The sequence below is a fragment of the Rattus norvegicus genome, chromosome 9 (genome assembly GCF_021556685.1).
Source record: "Rattus norvegicus strain SHRSP/BbbUtx chromosome 9, alternate assembly SHRSP_T2T, whole genome shotgun sequence".
Taxonomy (NCBI): Eukaryota; Metazoa; Chordata; class Mammalia; order Rodentia; family Muridae; genus Rattus; species Rattus norvegicus.
In genome coordinates, this window is record NC_141542.1 from 60196551 (window position 1) to 60202491 (window position 5941).

A 5941-nucleotide genomic window follows, 5' to 3' on the forward strand; every position below is an offset into this window, starting at 1 on the left:
ACACAATTTCTCTATTTTTGAGTCAGTAGCTGTATGGTTGCTATTTTTGACTTTTCAAAATATATTTTCAAGCTAATATCTTAAATATTCTCCTCCTCTTCCTTTTCCTTCTCTTCTTTCCTCCCTCCTCCTCCTCCTCCCTCCCTGTGCTAAGTTCACAGAGGGTTTAGTCATTGAGGAACTTGGCCTCACAAAAGTTACCCTGCTTCTACAGAACTCGGTTTTCTGACCTGTGAAAATTGGATTTTTTTTTTTTGGCTGTGTGTCCACTGGGCAGTAAGCTCAAGTTCAGAGCAATGAAAGTCCACCCTTTCTTCATTGGCTATGACTCTCTCAAAGAATTACTTTGGAGAAAGTAGTGTTCCAGCCTACCTGATTAGTCATGATATCATCTCAGCTCCCTTTCTCTTTAAAAATCTGTGGGCTTTTAAGAACAGCAATGGTAGCAATAGAATCCCCACAAAACCATCACAGTCCCCAACCACACAGTGTGCTGCCTGGATTTTGAAGGAAGCTCAATACAGATCCTCTTTAGAGTAACAAATCCCTCTGTGACTAGAATAATTGCTTATCAACGACAGAGAGAGAGAGAGAGAGAGAGAGAGAGAGAGAGAGAGAGAGAGAGAGAGAGAGAGATCAGATATTTCTGTGAAGCCATGTGCCATGTGGTAAGGGTCCCGGGCACTGAGCCATTTCGGCTCCAGGTAGGTCCTGCACACACAGCAAAGGCTGACACGTCACACTCATAGTTCAAACCTCAGGCATCGGAGTCTGCAGGAAGGAGGACGTCCACCCTGGCTTTGTCCAGGTGCAGCACATAGGGGCCTTTTGAGATGCCCATTGTACATGAGGGGAAGGAAGACTCTCTGACACAGCCCCTAAATCACCCAGGATACAGTAAGGACTGGAAGAGCCAATGAATGAAATGGGCCAGAATTGCACACACCCTAGGAAGCTCAGTGAATTATGGATCCCTCACCCAGCAGGCTCACATCACAGACCATCACAGCCACAGAAGGCTGACCCTTCTTGCTCACTTTTGGTCATGTGGTCCATGTGGTGCAGTCTAGAGGGAACTGAAAATACTAGGTAATTTGAAAAGTAAACACTTGGAGAGACACAAATGTCCTGAAACGGAGAAAAAACGCAGCCCCATAATGAACAGAGTGGACACCGAGTTTCATTCCAGGGTACCTGGTTTATGTGCTTGAACAAGTGTGCCCTGTTTAAAATTCACCATACGTGGTTAAAATATAATGTCCATTTTCAAAACCATTGTATGAAGCAGAACATTATGGAGAAAGGATCCGGTCTCTTTCCAGTCTTTCTAAGCCCCGTCCTGCTGTTGGTTTTAAAGATGGCATCCTTTGCCTAGGGATTGAATGTAGGCACAGGGGTCTGGACGAGCAGAGTCTTTACCAAGTTTATCTTGTAAAAGTGAATAATTCAACCAGGATGGTTGTTTCCAATATAAAACAAGTGGATATGTGCAAAGCTCTTGGTAGGTAGGATTTGTGTGTTCACTTTGTCCCCAGCCATTATTACTAAGGCATGAACTGCACTTAACTCAAGAGCCTGCAACAAGGATTATTATGCAGCTAGTTTTCCCAAGCTGGGCATTTTGCCTCTGCCCATTCTGCCATTGTCTATAACTGGCATGATAGCCTCACAGACACACCGAGGCTCAGGATTAGTTTCACCTGAGGCCTTGCCTTGGCTGGTACATGCTGTCTTCTCCCACAACTTCCTAGCTCCCAATTCCCACCTTTCTGTGAAAGGTGATGTTTCCACCTCCTCTTCTTAATGGAAACCCATCACAGTGGATGTGGCCTCACACTGGTGACCTCTGTCTAAGTGTAATAGGCCTCCTTAAAGGCTCTTCCCCAAATACAGTCACATCCTGAGGTTTCAAACTCAAGTTAGGGACACAGGGTGGGTGAGAGTAAGACCACGAAGGCTACTGAGTCAAGAAAAACATGGCTTTCATTAGTATTTAGGAAAGACAGCTGCTCAGCTTTGTACAGCTGGGTATATAAATGAAGGAATTGGAACGCAGTCACCACCTAGACCCTTTGTATCTTTCCCTAAAGCAAGCCACCGTGTTCTCTGACAGGCCCCTGGTGGAACCAGACTCTCCTAGGCTAAGTTAGCGAAAAGGAGTTTTATCATAATCTACTTGGAAGCTCACCTCAGGAAGCTTTGATAACAGAACTAGTTGAGGTCTGTTTAAATTGGGGCTCATCCAAGCCAGGGAGGAAAACTGACAAGCTACTGAAATGTGTGATCTACCTCTTAAATAAGAGAACATGGATATTTCATAAACTCTATGAGTTCTATCCCCAGCCTCCAAAAGGGCTGATGGATGTGCCCTCTTCCTTAGGAATCTTCCCTTTAACATATTGTTCATGACAGCCTGGAAGTCTTCTTATGGCTTTATTGTTTCACCCCTGCAGCTGTGCAATAGAGGAATGGATTAATTTTTCAACGTCCAGTTTAAGGTTTTAAAGATTTTTATTTTAACTCAACAATAACTTTACATTCTTGTTCATGTTCCTTTCCAGTGTTCCTCTGTTAAGTTCTTGTAGATTCTCATTTTGGGATTTAATAAATGTGTCAGCTCAAGGAATATCTTGAACAGCATATAATTTCATCAGATATTGGTCACCACATTGCTTGAGCATGAAGCTTTTAAAGAAAATTAAAGTGAAAGAAAAAAAAGATCTGGTATTGGTTATTAACTCTGCCTCAGGGTGACTTCTCTTCAGGGGCGATTAAATATCAGCTCTGGGCTGTTAAGTTTAGTGGCTTTACTTGTAGATGGCACATTCTACTTCAAGGACAACCTCAACTCATGATGCTGTGATGTTCAACGGTGGTGCTGAGGCAGCCTCTGCAAAGCCAGTTTGGTATGAAACGGGAGATGTGACCATATCTCTATGCTCTGACCTTTCTTCCTTAAGAAACAACTTTTGCATTACCAGGTAAATGCCCTTTCCATGGAATTTCCATGGAACGCTGGGGACATCCTGTGGTCAGTATGGCTTAAGGCAGCCATTCTTAGCAAGGCTCTCGGGGAATAAGGAAGTCTCCCTGAAAAATTCCAACTTCCTTTGCAAGACCAAAAATAAAAAAAAGAATGAGAGGAAGGAAGGAAGGAAGGAAGGAAGGAAGGAAGGAAGGAAGGAAGGAAGGAAGGAAAAGAAGGAAGAAAAAGCAAAGAGAAATACCACACAATTGTTTCTACAATAGAAACCATGACTTTTGTGAGCAATGAGATTTTTTTTTTTCAGTGAATGTGAACAGAGCAAAGCCTGCTGGCAACAGATTAACTGAGATTAAAATGCGGCCTCACGGGCTTGGAGGAGGAGGACCACGTTGCTAGGTGTTGCTCTTTGCCCTACCTGCTTCCTATGATCTGCCGTTGTGGGTAGCTGTACTTTGGCTCAACTTCTTGTCCTCCCAGGAATCGGGCTTCTGTGAAAGAGCACCCAGCGTGGCTTAACGGGAAAACAGTGGGTATTTTGACAGCTTTACACCACAGATAGTGCCCCAGTGGCACGAAATTGAAGCCGTTTAGCTGTAAATGTGATATCGCACTTGACGATTTCCCTTGGCAAAGCTCTGGGCCGCCCACATTGAATAGAGGCAGAGAAATGGAACTTGGAGAGGGGGGAGCCAGCCACGGGAGAAACAGACTGAAGGGGCTCATGAGTGCATTTGTCCATCATTTACCGTCCTAACTCTGCTCTCCACACAGGCTACCAGGGGCAGGCAGCCCCACTTCCGCGATGGAGAGCAGGCAGTGAAGTTGATGTTGTTCTTCTGTTTATTAAAAACGGATGGGAGCACTTGACAGAAAAATCAAACTTCTGGTCATGGCTCATTAATCCCTGTTGTGTCTGTCAAGGGGATGTGTTCTGTGTTCCAATAAGCCTGGAGAAGTAGGTTTGCTTCTAAGCTGGGACATTTTCTCTAATTTTGAACGGAGAAAGACATGCCAGTCACCTCCATGGAGAGGCAGACTCTGAACCTGTTTTTAACCTAGCTAGTGGGATTAAATATCAGTGACTTGGTTTAAGAGAAAAGCGTCCATCGTTTATAAGGTTATTACTGCTATCTGCCATCGTGCTGCTTTAGGGGAAGCAGGAGCGTAAAACTAGGGAGCTAAGATAGGGTCTGCTAGCATAACTTTTCCAGGATGTTTTTGCACAGCTCTCAGTGCCAATGTGTGGCGCTTGCAGACAGATCTTAGAGGGACACCCCTGTAGGCTGTTTGGATATGCCTGCAGCCAGTCAGTTAGGCAAGTATAACCCTCTGTCAAATACTCCTTAGCTTCTTGGACAGTCATAGAAAAAAGACCATCCTCAACCCAGACTGATCACAGCAACCTAGAAGACAGGGACAGCATCTCCTAGCCCCTTTCTTTAGAATAAATACTGTTTATAAGAAAATAGAGCTTTCAAACTCTTTGCTTTGGCTTATGTTTACAGTTATAGAAGGTATATTAAGTGCATATATACATTATATTAACTGTAACTATAAGTATATATTTTATTATATTTATTTATAAATATATAATATATATGCTTATAGTTACAGTTAATATTAGGGGCTGGGGAAAGGCAGGTTTTCCTGCCCATTCAGCATTTCTGAGACTCATGTTCCTGAGATTCCCAAAGCAGCCCTTCCTTCTTCGAGACAGTATATAGGACACTTAGCACACTCCTTATAGGGGTCCATAAGGATTTAGTGAAAGAACGAGTGTCAATGGAGTGAACCCAGCGTGTGTCCTGTCAGACGCACACAGGAAGCTCCTCTTGCCATGGCTGTTAGTACCATTCCACATTGCCATCCATCTTCCGGGGAGAAGTGTCTGCTGGAAATTGCAGTCTTTCCCCCACAGTGTTCCCAAGCTGCATGCCAGGAGAGCCCTGGGAAGGGAGAGCTCCTGCCAGGCCTGCTCACTGGTTGGATGACGATTGAACTCATAATCCTGGACTCCATTCTGGTCTGGCTGCTGTGACTGATACAGAGAAGTTTGAAATCTTGGCTCTGCACTCAATAAGCATAAATCTAACCCACATTAGTGCTGATGGGAAACTCTCTGTGTAGGCTAGATATCTTAAGTCAGGGCCTTTAAAGTTAAATAGGTGAAACCCCTAAAGGAAGCTCAAGGCTGAGGGGGGCCAGCATCCCAGAAGGGAGCAGGGAATGGAACCAAGCACCTGCTACATATTTGGGTTCACCCTCAGAGCTGCAGATTAGCCGGAGCTCTGCCTTCCAGCGTTTCTGTGTGCATTCCTGGTTCTTGTTTAGAAACACACACAGTGGGTCATTTTTCTCTCTGTACCTCTAGAGAATTGAAACCACATCTCCCGAGTATGGAGCACAGTTCAGATGGAAGCCAGAAACACAGTTTGTCTTTCCTTCCTGTAAGACCCAAACTCCAATAAATTCTTCTGGAAATGTTCACTGAGCACCCTTGGTGGTGGGTATAAGCCAGAGCTGGTCAACAAGGCTGGCTTCTCCAATGGTAAACCTGTGTGTTAGGCGGCAAGGAGCTCGGATGCTTATCCAACCCTAGGTAAAGTAACAGATTTTACGAGACAGCAGTGGCTTGGATTTGTGTAGTATGTGCCCCAAGGTCCACAGGCTGTGGGTTCATGACAATAAGTCTCTGAAATGGAGCCTATAATGTGAGACGGTCAGGATGTGGTAGCACTGTGAAGCAGTAACACTTGTCCCAGAAGGGAGTTAATTCTCTAGAAAGCAGGCTGCTTTAAAGCTAGGTCACACATGGGTTTGCCTCTTTTCCTTTCTCTACAAAGTTCTGATGAAGCCAGGGCATTCACCAGCAGCCAAACAGGTAGAAGCACCTGATCTTGGGCTTTCACCCTTCAAAGCTATAAGCCAAGTAGGTCTCCTTTTAACGAGTTACCC